Source organism: Chroicocephalus ridibundus, chromosome 4 (assembly GCF_963924245.1).
Source record: "Chroicocephalus ridibundus chromosome 4, bChrRid1.1, whole genome shotgun sequence".
NCBI lineage: Eukaryota > Metazoa > Chordata > Aves > Charadriiformes > Laridae > Chroicocephalus > Chroicocephalus ridibundus.
The window spans coordinates 66,344,501-66,358,248 of record NC_086287.1 but is presented as its reverse complement, the minus strand read 5'-3'; the positions used below and the strand labels follow the sequence as shown (position 1 = coordinate 66,358,248).

The 13,748-nt window shown below is 51.8% G+C and overlaps 1 protein-coding gene across 5 annotated transcripts in view; it reads left to right on the top strand.

The window, feature by feature from the left end:
- Positions 1 to 1,057: 1,057 nt before the first annotated feature.
- The window catches only part of DAAM1 (dishevelled associated activator of morphogenesis 1), a 96,371-nt gene continuing 83,680 nt past the window's right edge, over positions 1,058 to 13,748 (top strand). The window contains exon 1 of one of the 5 annotated variants that reach the window (XM_063333625.1): positions 1,058 to 1,165. The gene's annotated coding sequence lies outside the window, so the exon portion shown is untranslated. The remainder of the gene's footprint in view (positions 1,166 to 13,748) is intronic. The other 4 variants (XM_063333628.1, XM_063333626.1, XM_063333627.1 and 1 more) reach the window with 4 other exon arrangements.

The window sequence follows — 13,748 nt, the reverse complement described above, 5'->3', positions numbered from 1 at the left end:
CTGAAACCATATAGGATGGCTTGAAACACTATGGGTCTGACCCTAGTTTCATTTTGCAGATCAAATCCTGTGATGGAGCTTAGATGGGCAGAAAAAGCCATTGTCAGGGCCGTAGGTGCTTAACCTGTCTAGCACTTGTGTGGACTCTATACATACATACATTTCAGTCTCTCTCGCTAGTACAGAAGGCCCTCTAGGAGTCTGGATGGCTGTGTATAACCTATCCTGTTCTCACGTTACGTTTTGTTCCATGCTTTGATATCAACTGCCCTAAGGATGCTCTTTCTTTACTTTCCCATCGTTGGCTCTTCCTTTGTGTCTGTTTCAATTTGTGCGGGCTCCATATGAAAAACACTCCCCGTAAATCCCTTCCAGCCTTTCAGACCTTCCCATACAGTTGTTGCTGAGAAAAAAATTCATATGAGATATAAGTAGCTTGACCTCTTATCCAGAAAAAAACATTTACTTAAGCTAAAACATTACACGCTATGGAGTTCTGATTTGCACCAAAAGCAATACCTACTTCTGTGTGAAGCCCATAGCCTTATCTCACACCATGTGGTTATTCCAGTGCATGTGGAAATCCAGCCATGTAACAGACTGCTGCTCTGATTTACGTGAGATGGGAAACCCTGGAAAATTGAGTTCTTAAATCCAAGCTGACAAGTGGAGAACGTTGTGGCTCAGGAGAGCTCCGTGAGGCAGCTGGGACCCTAATCCTGCGTGTCCGCGATCACCCGTGTCGCCGGCCGGATGAAAACTTTATGTTCGTTGCTTGCCTGGGTGGGAGCTGGACCCTCCCCGCCCTGCTCCCGTCCCACCTCCCGGAGGTGGCCTGGGGCTCCTTTGCGACACAAGCTACGGCGAGAGACCCCGCACCGCGCGTCCTGCTCCGCGCACGGCCGCGGCACCCCTTACTCTGGACACCGCCACCGCCGCGCCCACGCCACCGCCGCGCCGCCGCCCCTCCTGCACTACAACTCCCGGCGGCGGTGGCGGGAAAGGGGCGGGGGTGGGCGTGGCCGCTGACGCCAGCGCGCGGGGCGGGGCGGGGCCGCGCGGGCGGGGCAGGGCGGCCGCGGCCCATTGTGGGCAGGGGCCGGGCAGGCTCCGCGCCGCGCAGCCGAGTGCCGCGCCGGCAGGTACGGCGGTCCGCGTTCGCGGGGTGAGTCCACCGCGCCCGGCTTCCCCTCGTCCCTCTTCCCCTTCCGGCCGAGTAGTTTTTGGTGGGGGGAAAAGAGGGGGGGGTGTGTTTTTTTCCCGTGCTCTGGGGGCGCTGGCTGTGCAGGGGGGGAAGGGGGGGGGTGGGCGGGTCGGGTCGGGTGAGCCGGCACGGTGTCGGGATGGGGAACCGGCGTTCTCTGCGCTCGGGGGCTGCTTTCCCCCGCCGTGAGGCAGGTGGGGAGAGCGGGAGCCGAGCCCACGCCCCACCCTGGGGCGCTGCGTGGGGTTGTCCCCTCGGGTGGGGAGCAAGGGGGCCCGCGGTACCCCCCTCCGCCCCCTTCCTCAGCATTACCTGGTCCCGCGGGGCCTAGCGCGCCCTTCGGCCACGGTGTGGCCTGGGCGAGGGGAGCGGGGCCCCCGCCGCCGTGCCCGGGCGGTGCCCGCCCCTGTGGACGCCGGGCAGGGGGCGCCCACCCGCGGGCGTGGGATGCGCGATGCTGCTGCGCTGCTTTCTCCATGGCAACGCCTCCGAGGGCTGCTTCATCCCCGGCTCCTGCTGGCACGGCGGCTCCCACCCCTGCGGCAGCTCCCGAACCGGGCTTGAGCCACACAGGGGCGGGATGTGACCCCTCGCTTAGCCGCAGGGCCCCGGGGATGGGGTTCCCCCGGCTGAGCAAGGCGGGTTTTGGGTGGTCTCTGCGCCCCCCCGCCATGCCTCCCTACCAGGCGTAGCAGTTTGGGGCTGCCTAATCATCTGTATGTGCTGTGCCACCAGCACTGGTGTAAAACACCATGCTGTGGGCACGTTCTGGTCCAGCCCAGTGCTCTGATGTGGGAGCCTGCGTGGGAGTAGGATTTTGGCGTGTCTTGGTGTTGGGCTACAGCTGCGTCAGCATCAGTGGCAGAGAACAAGCGGGTTTGTGGCACCAGCCAGAGAGCTATCAGATGGGGAGGACAGGCCTGTCACTGTCTGCACTGGGCTGGAAATTCAGGGAGATTCACGTCAGGGGGCCTGTGTGGAGGAAGGATGATGCCCTTGCTGCTTGTGAGCCCCGGAGGCTGGGACCTGCTGCCGTTGGTGTGTGATGGCTGCGGTCAGATCCTGCCTGATGTTGACTCGCCAGGCACAAAATCATTAGTATTAACAGTGGAGTTTCATCCTTGGGGTCCGCTCCACTTGTAGGTGGCTATACTGCCTCTTGCGTTGGCACCCATGTGAAACAGGTTTTCTGCATCTTTAAGTGATCAAGGCTAATTTAAGGCAAAAACAGATGATAATTCTCCTCCTAATGAAAGTCAGTTGAACTGACAGGGCTGCGTGCTGCCAAACTGGAGGGTAAGGAGCTCTCAGTGGAAATCGAAGGTTGATGGGAGATCATGGGGCGTGGCTGAGCCCCCCCTTGCCAGGTGCCAGGGTAAGGGGAGCTCGTGGGCACAGGCTGCCCTGGTGGTTTCAGCCAGTCCTGAGCGCTGCGGACACTCAGCGTTGTACAACCAGCTGGCTTCTCCCAGCTGCACTGAGAGGGATGTCGGAACAACGCTTTTTCTTTTTTTTCCCCTCTCTAGAGGTCGATTCTGATACTGCATACAAAATCAAGTGGTGGTGTGTATTAAGGCCACCGTGGTGAACGACAGTGTAACCCAGTTATCGTCCCGTGCTCAAAACAATGTATTCCAAAGACAACAGCATTCCTTGCCTGCTTCTCTTTTGGTCCCACCAGGACTAAATGGGTCCAGCAGCGTCTGGACCTTTTTCTGTGAGCACTGGGGTTCATTTCAGTGTGCATTGCCCCCCCAGCCTGGCTTGTCGGGCATCTACCTTGCTGTTTCTCGATTAATGAGTGACTCACCTTGCTGTCCCGGTGGCCGTACACTGGGACCTGCCCCTGCTGTTGGGAGCAGGAAGCAAAAGCCAAAGTCCGTGATCTCTGACCGCCCAACATGTGACACCAGGACAGCAGGAAGCACTGACGCTTCCTGGCTCCAGCCAGCTCTCGTCTGGCGTGCGCTCTGACGGTGGTGCCCCTGCCACCACCCTAGGGCTTTTGGGTCCAGCCAGCCAGGCATGCATGCTGGTCTGCGTCCTGGCCTCCGCCCTGGGGATGCAAACAGGATGGGTGAGGTGTAACATCAGCACCGAATCTGCTCCCCTGGGCTTGAAATGGAGTCAAACCGGTCTTGACCTGAGCTGGCTCCTTATCTGACCCTTTGTTTGCAGCAGGGGCGCGGGAGAGAGCAGGAAAGGAATGGCCGTGGCAGGCGGGCTCCTCTGGTACCAGGCGAGCCCTCCTGCTGAGGATGGGCAGGAGCTGGGGACAGACGGTCTAACTGGGTCATGTTTATCTCCCTTTGCTTGTGTGCTTTGTTTTGGTTTCTTCCCTCCCTTGTCCCATGCTGTCATTGCCACAGCTGAGGAACCCGGCGCAGGGGAGGCATGGAGCTGTTGGGCAGCTGGGCTCCTTGCAAATACCGTTTACCAGCCACCTAGGAGTGCGTCCCCTCTCGCTCCGTATTCCTGCTTTGCAGTTTGCTTGTGTCGACCATTGACACAGGCTTGATGCCTGAAGGTCTTTGGCCCACCACGTGCCCAGGTAGCAAATTTGCCTGCTGTGTGTATAACCTGAACTGGTTAAAAACTGAGTGAGGATGCCGACAGATGCACCACCCAGAGCGGGTGGTCTTCTTCTGCCCATCCTCCAGCTGTGCAGATAAACACTGAGCCGCTCCTACACAGACACTTTTATCTCAGAAGTATTAATAAATGAAGCTTGCCTATTTATATGAGCCTTTTTAAGAGATTGGCAGGGCTGCCTTGAAGGCTTGCTCGGCACTGCAAGTATTCAGAGGTTTTTTGTGTGCGTGCTCTAGCAGTCGATAAGCCAGGGCATCCAGCTGTCAGCTTTGGAGATCGACAAAGCCTGCTCAACGAGATTTCTGCAGGCTTCGCTCACAAATGAGGATTTTGTTGGACGCTTTGGTTTCTGACTTGATGCTGGTAATTAAATATCTTAACTTGGCTTCGGAAAGCTGTCACTGCCATGGAGTGACTGGTTAGGCCATGTGAACCAGGATGTGCTTATTCTGCTGGAATTGAGTGTGACCTAACTACAGTTCTTTATCCTGCATTTTTTTTTAAGTACACTTTTTATACAAGTAAAACTCTTAAAAGGGGAAGAAAAATCTTGCGTTTTACTGCTGTGCTGTTAAGCTTGCATGGACCTGCAGTGACAGCTGTTTATTTGCAAGCTGTGGCAGCCAAATGCTGTAAAATTCAAATCATGTCCACATTGATTTCTCCCCCCCCCGCCACCCTTCCTTTTAAGGTGTACTTTTCACTCGTGCACCACAACAGATGTCAGCACCGTGCTGAAAAAAAAAAAAGAGGTGATCTGAACAAAGGGCTGTAAATTGGGGAAGGAATACTGAATGTCTGATCCTGACTTCTGTGTTGGTTAATCTAGATGCTAAGCCATATAGATTTACTTACTGTACATGTTTACTGTACAGTAAATGTATGATGATGTAGGATGAGAGAAACAACTATTAAAGGTTTGGAAAGAAGTTAAATATGCCAGCAGAAGCTTTTTTTGCACATTGCATTAGCTCCCTCACCCTTAATGACGTACTTCCAACTTTCTATTTCATGCGAAAAATAGAGGATCCTCTGCCCCTTGCAAGACACTGGGTGTGATCTGCTGTTTGCCTTTGATTCTTCTTTCCCCCCACTGCTGCTTCAAGCTGAGCTGGGTTGGGAGGAAAGCTGTGCTGATGCCTTCTTACCCTCCCACCCTCTCAGGAGATCATTTGCACTTGGTGTCTTCTGTCCTTGTGGTGCGTTGTAATGTTTTGGAATACATTGAAGAACCAGGAGTTCTGGGGCAGCTTAGAAAATCTCAGCTCAGTGAGTCATAAAGCTTTCAAATCTTTGTGGCTGCTGAGAAGAAAACCAAAGGAGGTGGAGATGAGAGAAGCGGCCTGGCACACCATAGAGATGTGGTTAGTTGACTGGAGAGTTTCATGATCTGAGCTGATGGTGCTTTGTTTCAGCACTGGTATGGTCTGAGCACCAGCCACCTGAATTATAGCAAATTAACCAAACTAACGCGTGAAGTTGTCTGAACATCTGCCCTGTGTTTTTCTTGTGGTAAAGTTGGGTGGGGTCATTCCCAAGGGCATCCCGTCCCACGCTGCGCCCAGGTCTGGAGCAACCCCTGTGTGCTCTGATCACCCTGTTGTGTTCGTGCTTCTTCCTGCGTTCACCCCCACCCCTTTGGGGGAGTTTGTTGTGAATTTGCTAAATGGAAGAGGTTTGTGCTGCTTCGAGCACCCGGGCGAGGAGATCGCTCCTGCCTCTTCCTAAATCAGCCAAATGGATGGGGTGGCCCAACCTGGTGACAGTCATTGATGAGTCATTATTATCATGACTCAATAAATTACGCGATATATTAGTCCTCGTGGACTGAGTTGCCTTGAGAGTCTTTGTACTCAAAACATTGCCTTGACCCACTGCAGGGGCAGTGTTGGTGGGCGGGCATGTTCTCACCCACCATGGCACACGCCCGCTGGTCATCACGGCAGTGCTCACTGGTGCTAACGTGTCAAACCACCGGGGCGGCGTTGCTCTTCACGCCTTGTCTCTTCCCGGAGGGCGTGCCAGTTGCTTCACTGCTGTGTGGATTTTTCTTTTACATCATTTTGGAGCTCGCTCTCGCTGAACTCTCCTGGACTCGGCACTGAGGAAATGCAGCAGCACGTTTGCAGCGCAGTTAGTAAGAGGTGGTACGTTGCTGGTTGGAGGCGTCCTTGTCTTTCTCAAGCCAGAGCACAAAGTTACCCAGCGCTTGCAGGGCCTGGCAGATGATTGAAGGGTTGTTCACCTTGCCAGACAAGTGGCTTCATGTTTCGCCTTCTGCATTCCTCTGGGTGAGCACTGCATAGCGATGCGCTTTCAGCTATGCGCTGCTTACCTGAATCATGTCTTCCCTGTGCATGCAGCTTCACCGACTGGAAGTCAGAGCTGTCCCTCTCCAGGCCGCTCCGTCAACCTGTGAGTGTTTTCACAAGAGGGTAAATGGGGTAACGCGTGGAGGGTGTGGCCGAGGAGCAGCAGAAGGGTCCAGCTCTGGCTTCTGTGGCGAAGGTGACTGTTCCTGCTTTTACTATCCCCTCCTGAAGGGACAGTTTTCAGAAGCTGAACCCAGTGACCAAATTCCCAGACTCTGGATCTGGGCTGTTCCCAGGAGTTTTGTACTGGGGCTCCTCATCCCTTTTTGCATGGAAAGCAGCTGTGCCAAAACTCAAAGCAACTCAGCAACAGCCAGACACTAGTGAGATTAAGAGAGGGGAAGGACCTAATTAATTCATCTGACCTGTGCGCATCCTCAGGAGAGCAGAGGAAAATGCAGTGGGATCTCCAGGTGTTCGTTGCTCCCTGCTGCTTGTGTTCCACATGGGGCTTTCATGCCAGTCTCCTGGTGGGGATGGAGTGGGCTGCTGGCAGATCCTGACCCAAGGCACTACGGCAGGAGGAAGGCAATTCAGAATTGTGCCATTCAGAGGCTGACTTGGGGGGGTTGCATGAAACACTGGCAGCTGGTCCCTGTACCAACATGCAAAACTTAGCTACGGAGCTTGGCAGCTTTTGGGGAAAGCTCTGTGGGGCGTTGGTTCCTTCAGTGCTTGGCAGGAGTGAAGATCAGCTTACCTTCCTGATGGAGGTCCTTATAGCAAGCTGGGCATCCTCAGAGATTTTAGGGTTGAGTGTTTGAGGGTAGACTATCAACAAGCAGGAAAGTGCACACACCACTTTCAGACAGGAACAAAACCGCCTGTACCCCGAGGCTGGAGGGCAGGAGAGCTGGGGCTGGGCTCTGCACCTGGGAGCCAGCTTTGCACTCCCTGGGCTGGGAGGAGAGGGTGTTACTTGCCCTAAAAATCAAAGAAAACTGAAGTATGAGAATGGGGGATGCAGAGGGTCATCGTTCTGGGATGGAACCTGCAGTTGCTCAGGTCTGGGGTGTAAGAGCGGGTCAGGGTAGCGGAAAGACCCATGGCATTTTATGCTGCTCAGGTAATGTCCTAGCAGCTCAGTGCCTGTTATGTGCGACCTCTTCTAGCAGCAAATCCAGCAGAGAAGAGCAGTCCAGCTCTATTTCCACTGCCCCAAACAAGCAAGATGAATTGCTTGCTACAGCACAGCCACGGAGGAATGTTTTCTGGCTCAGATGTGTTGCATGATACTTAGCTTAGGCTGTGGTGGGTCTGCCCCACTGCTGCTCCTGAGTATTTCTTTTGTGCAGACCAAGGTGGCTCTCTGGAGCTGCATGTCCATCTGACTTTCACCTAGCCATGAGATTTTTAAAAATTTTTTTCTGGATGCCTGTTCCTTGCTTGGCCTCAGCATCTTCTAAGTGAACAGTACTTCAAGGAGCTGTGAACTCTTTTGTGCCGCTCTGGAGCATCTGTGGTAGCTGACGTCCAGTGCGGCTGTTTCCTGCAAGGATGCTTGTGTGGATGTAAGCAGCTGTAAATCTGTTTGTGTAAACCTTTCTCTCTGGTGGTTGCCAGGCACCCTTTGCACTCCCATTCCTTCATGCTGCCACCTCTGGAAACCACAGAACCTTCTTGCCAGAGCTGAGGATGGGGGAGATGTGTTTGGGAGAAGGTGTATACCTTTACCACGCCCGGCTTTCACAGAAATTGCATGTAAAGGATGCTTCATTTGCTGAGGTTTCCTCCCCTCTGCCCCCAAGGCACTAGGAGTGTCTTGGCTGCAGCTGTGTGCCCGGTGCAGGGAAGAGAGGCTGCTCTCTGCCTTAATATCAGGTTAAGCCTTTGGGATGCATGGTGATTTTCAGCTGCACTGTTTTGCTTGGCACCGTTCTCCTTGCATATCCCATGCATGACTTTTGGCTGCTGTTCCTCTGCCGAGGGACACTCGCCCAGCTTGCTCTTGGACGCCCTGGTGTTGGAGCTCCTCCAGCTGCACGGGAGAAGAGCAGCCCCATGGTGATGCTGCCTTGGGTTTTCTTCTGCTGTCAGGTCCTGTGGTCAAGCACAGAGCTTCTCCCATCCCTGTTTCTCAGCCTCCATGTGCAGGAGTTGGCAGGGTTAAGGCTGTCAGGAGCCTGGGTGTTGCTCGGCAGTGCCAGACAAGCATTGGGCAGGAGAAAAGCTGAACTTGCAAATCTGTTCCTGGGTGCTCCAGTAAGTCATGCCAAGGACTGTTTGAACTGCACTAATCCCCGGTGCCTCCAGAGCAACCTTGTTTGCAAGAGCCGGCACTTCAAATGGGTATCCTGACAGATATTTTATATAAGCCACTCGCTTAGCAAAGCTCTCTGGGTACGAGGGGCTGGTTTTGAGACCTTGGCCCATGTGCTGCCTCTTCACCCCAGCATTTTGGAGGCATACTGCAAAGAAGCTGGAGGCTTTTGGGGGACAACTCGGATCCATTTATAAACTCCAGCTCCTTTTATCTTCTGTGGAGAGTGCCGCCTGGCAAATTGCACGTGAAATAGCTGGTGGCTCTAGAGCCACAAGAAATCTCTGCCTATCGCATGGAGCAAAAAGATGTCAAGGAAAAGTTTTGGAGCATGCTAAATATTGTAATCCCTACAGTCAGTTGGCTTTTGAGTATGGGGCTGTAAATGAGTCTTTATGCTCATTGTTTTCTCGCATTTACTTTTGTATTACGTGCTGCTCTTCCACTGACAGAGTTCAACGGCTATTTCTTATGTGGTGCAGCGGTGGCTGTCGTTGTGTTCAAGCCGCAGTGATGCGTGATGGGCTGTGATTTGGGTTACATAGTCATGCAATTGTGCCGTTCCCACAGTTGACATGCCAGGACTTTCCTTGAATCCATAAAATACCTCCCAGGCTTTTCAAGGCATCCTATAATGTGAGAAAAAGATAGTAAAGAGGGACTTTAACCTCAAAATAATCAGCAGATAGATTTCCAAACGATCGTTTGGAGTTGCATCAGAGGAAGCTCCGTTGGGTTTGCACAGGGGATGAGGCTGAACTGGGTGGGAGACGTGTGAGATAGCGGTGATGATGTGTCTCACAGGTGTAGCTGGGTTGCCTCATGTCCACATTTTCTTCCCTTTGTCTCGTGTTTTGGACTTTGTCTTTCATTTTGGTGGGAATCAGGGGTGAGACTCTGTCTTTGGGGATCTGGCATGTCTGGTATGCTGTGGGGTGTTGGAGCAATTAAGGAGGAACCCATCCCTGGGGATGCCAAGAGCTGGGCTCCAGCTGCAGCTGGAGTCTGTTACAGTATGTTCTGAGATACATGGGAAATTGACTCTTTGGGCAACATGGGGAGGGGGGAGAAAGACTTGTGGAAAAATGGGTGCTCATTTTTCCAGGGGGAGGAAAAGCCAAACAAAACGCATCCAACAGTCACCTTGCTAGATAATGTCATGGGGCTGTCCATACCCAGCCTCTGGGCTGTACTTGGTGCTGTTAATTACAGCTTCCCTTACTGCTGAAAGTAAAAGTTTGAATCTGTTCACTCTGAGGTTCCCGTGGCAGCTTTTTGGGATGACACCAGTACCATATCTCCATGCCTGGCAGCCCTTGTCCAAGGCCTGGGACCGGGCTGCCCTTTGCTTGTGCCAAGCCTTGTATTTGCATGGTCATGGTTGAAGAAGGTCTTGGAAAAACACATCTCTGACTCTCTGCCCTATAGTGAACCCACCTGCTGCAAAAGGCTCTTGCAAAGATGCTCTGGAGCTTGGGGGATGTTGCTGTAAACGTTCAAAATACATGACTGCTGTCTCTTCTGGTCCTGACCTTGTTTTTGGCTCTGTCCTGCCGGAGGATCCGCAGGTCTGCTCTCCCTTGGATGCAGCCCTTCCCACCGAGCGTAATTGGCTCAGGTTTGGGAAAATAAACAGGCTTCCTGGGAGTCCTGAGCTGTTGCACAAGGGGAGAAGTTGTAACCAAACAGCACTTTCATCACCTGTCTACCTGTGCTGCTGCTGCAGCTGGCTCTGCAGCCCTGGAATTGCATTGCCATCTAATTTATAATATGTTGCATTTGGAGGACAGCTTTATATTCTTGTTTCTAAATTCTTGCATAGCATCAAGAGGGGAAATTATCACTAACCTTTCCATTTTGCACGTGGTTTTGTTTCTGTTTGGAGTTCTGCATTATGAAAGATTGCACGATGCTGCTGTTGCGGATGCGGCATTGGTGAGCCTGTGTCGTGCATCTGGGCAAAGGAGCAGGGTGGACTCTTACCTGCACTCGTGGGATGCTTTCCCAGCGCCAGCTCCAGGTTGTGCAGCGCCCAACACAGATGGATGTTAACAGCTTGCCAGTGCTGGTCTAACCCTAAGCCTATTAAAGGCCCACAGGACCGTCTTCCCCTTCCTCCTCCTGCTTCCTCACCCTCCCTCACTTTTCAACACCATGTTTTTGAATAAATCATCTAGGATGTGATCACACAGGAAACTCGCGATTTTTTTATTTATTTTTTTTTACAGCTAAGTTAGGAAGTGAATTCACCTCTCCAGGGTTTCAGCCCTGTGCTTTTGAATCATGAAGGTTTCCATCCTTTCTACTCCGTCACTTGTGACGTGATGTCTCCTCAGTTGCATAAGCTTTTCCCCTGCTTCTGCCTGCCCACAGAAACAATAGCTGCTGGAAATGTTCTTCAAGAACCTGAAATGGATGCAGATTGCCGGTGGAAAATCTACATTAGGTCTTTTTTTTGTTATTTTATTTACCACTTGGTTATCCTTTTCCTTCAAAGGTTATCCTCCAAAGCAAAGCCCTTGTTCTTGCAGAATTCATTGCTTCTGATGTGTTACTCGCTGGAAGTAACATGCTAAAAATACTGCATTCCTTTGTACATCTCTTCTTTATTTTCTTTTTCTTTGTCGGTGGGAGTTTAGGGAGTATAATGGGCAGATTAGCAACTGTATTTGTGGAGTAACCCATCTTTGTGCAGGTCTGGCTAGAAACCAATTAAGCTTGTCTTGATCTCTAAATGAGATTTTTGTCGAACGCCTTACCCAACTGCCTTTTGCATCTGTTAATAGCGTGGTGGGATGAAAATAGCTGAACGTGTAAAGATCGCGTGTTGGATAAATAGAGAGGTGCTGGTTGCGGGGAGGTTTCCGGGGATGCATGTGAACCGCAGCCTCTTTGTGTAGTGGTTTTATAGCTCCAGTTCTTGAAGTCTGGGATTAGGTATATTTGGCTGCTAGTCTGCAAACCTCCGCAGTAGTGTGTCTGGCACGGGGTCAGAGGCAGAGCTGCTGGATAAACAGGGAACGTCCCGTGGACTTCATTAATGTGCTGGTCCTCATCCCTATAACATCCCTGGAGTGAGACCAGGATGCATTCAGGAGCTCCTTGTGACTCTCAGCTGTGGGTCCCTCAAAGTGTCTTGTCCTGGGCTTATGCCCCTGGGCTGCTATTTACCCTGGGGAAACCTGACGGCTTTCCGGGGTGGCACGTTGCATCGTTGGTCTGGGGGACCCTGCCTGGGTGGTGTTTGCTGCTGCTGCTATGAAAACTGGTCTGGGAACAGTACTTCAGTGTGGTGGTTTTGAAGAGAACCGACTAAATAAAGACGCCTTTAATAAACCATTCCTTCTGGGAACCCCTCTATCTCTGTCCCAGAATGTTTCTGCGTCAAGATAAGATTGCAGACCAGCTGGATTTGTTCTCTGCTTTGGGAGGTGTAGGTGGGGGGAGGGCACTGGGATTTCCTTTAGGATGCAAGCATTGGTTATGATCACCTTTGTTTGTAAAGTAACTGCAGACAAGCAGTGCGCAGTCTAATTATCTTCTTCCCTGAATGCTTGGCTTTTCTATTGTGGGCAAATGGTCGGGAGAGTGATCTCAAGGGAAGGAGGGAAAGAAAACACTGGGTGAACTGTGTTCCCTTTGTTGGAAAGGATCCTGTTTTCCCCATCGCAGCCCTCCAGGCTGCCACCTGACGGCTGCCACCCCGTCTCCGAGCTGGGAGTGTGGGCTCTGCCAGCTGTGGGTTATGGGGTGTTGGTGGTGGGATCACGATGTTGTGCTTGTGCAAGGATGTAGCTGCTGTAGATGAGCCAAGTTGTGGACCTAGGAGGAAAAAAATCCATGCGAGGTGCGGTCAATGGCAGACGGAAGCTCCTGGCGTAAGCAGGCTCAGCTAATTTAATCTGTGGTGGACCCAATCTTGTTTGTCTTCTAGTTGAGTTAAATATACCCTTCGAGTTGTGGTTACGGAGGCTAGCTCCAATTTTGATTATGCAAAATGTGCTAACGCGGGATGCAGCTGGGAGGAGAGCAGGATGGGGCATCCTATGGCCAAGACCCTTGTGCTTTCCTGCTAACCTGTATCTGGATCACAGATGAGGTGCAGCATACTTGATAGGAACCTACGTGGAGATCTCTAGCTCTGGGTTTTTGGGCGATGCAGGTTTTGGAAGCACCAGTTCTTGCAGCATAGCCGTAAGCTTTCCATCACCTGACAGGTTTTAGAGTTTAGTGGCTATGCTGCAGCTACCTGGGCGTGGCTGGTGGCTTCAGGACAGAGAAAAGGGCCCTCTCCATCTTTGCAGAATTTCCAGAGGCAGCAGTTCAGTGTTTCTGGATGCAAAGGAATAAAAAGCTGCTGGTCAGCTTGAGCAGCAGTTGGAAGAAGTTTTAGTCTTAAAAGGCAAAAGGGAAATTAAATGCCAGTGGGGAAATTTGCTGTATTAGTCCAAAGGTGCCACGTGGGAATTTATGTGCCTGGGATTAAGATCATCAAGTTGTGGCGGTGTGTGTGCTGGGGGCCACCTGTTTGTACCCTGCTCTGTGTTGGTGCTCTGCCGGAGCTGATGGGTTGCTTTATCTCCCAAGGTTTGTCTTGTGTGACAGCATCTCAGATTCTTCTGTGTTTGGCCCCACAAGACTCCTTGAAACACCAAAAAGTCACAACTGGTAAAAAGCGCTGCTGCATCTTCTCTGGGATGCCAGCCTTGAAGCCAAAAGTTGCTTTGTCTTTACAGCCTTCTCAATTGCAGGTTTCAAAATAGCGAAGAAAGCAGTTCGTCAGGAGAACTTTAATGAAATGTGGCTTCAGGGTGTCCAATATTGTCAACTTCTGAGATAAATACCCGGTGACAGTCTTGCAAGTGACTTGTGCCAGTATTTGCTGTAGGCTGGCAAACCGCTATTCACCGTTTTGCTTATCTGCAGTATGTGACCAGATAGATTTAACCCCCTTATCTGCCTGTGCGTTGGCAGTGTGACATGGTGTGCTGTGCTGGCCCACCCCGAGATCTCCCGCTCCTCTGCTCCAGCGTGCCGGGAGGAGCCCAGATGACTGCAGCCGTGGCTGGAGGTGGGGCCTTCCAGGGGAAATGGGTGTTTGCCCTCTGTGGGATGATTGATTGATTGCTTCTGTTATTTTTAAAAAAAAAAAAGAAACCCAAACAGTTCGTGGAGACGGATAATTAAGCTGATTGAAGTGTTTAAGTGAATGAGTTTCCCTTTAGTTTAACAAAAAAAAAATAATTATATATCATCATGGTACCTAAAAGAATGAGCCAGTGACCTGCTTTATCCCTTATTTGGCTTACAGATGGAGAAG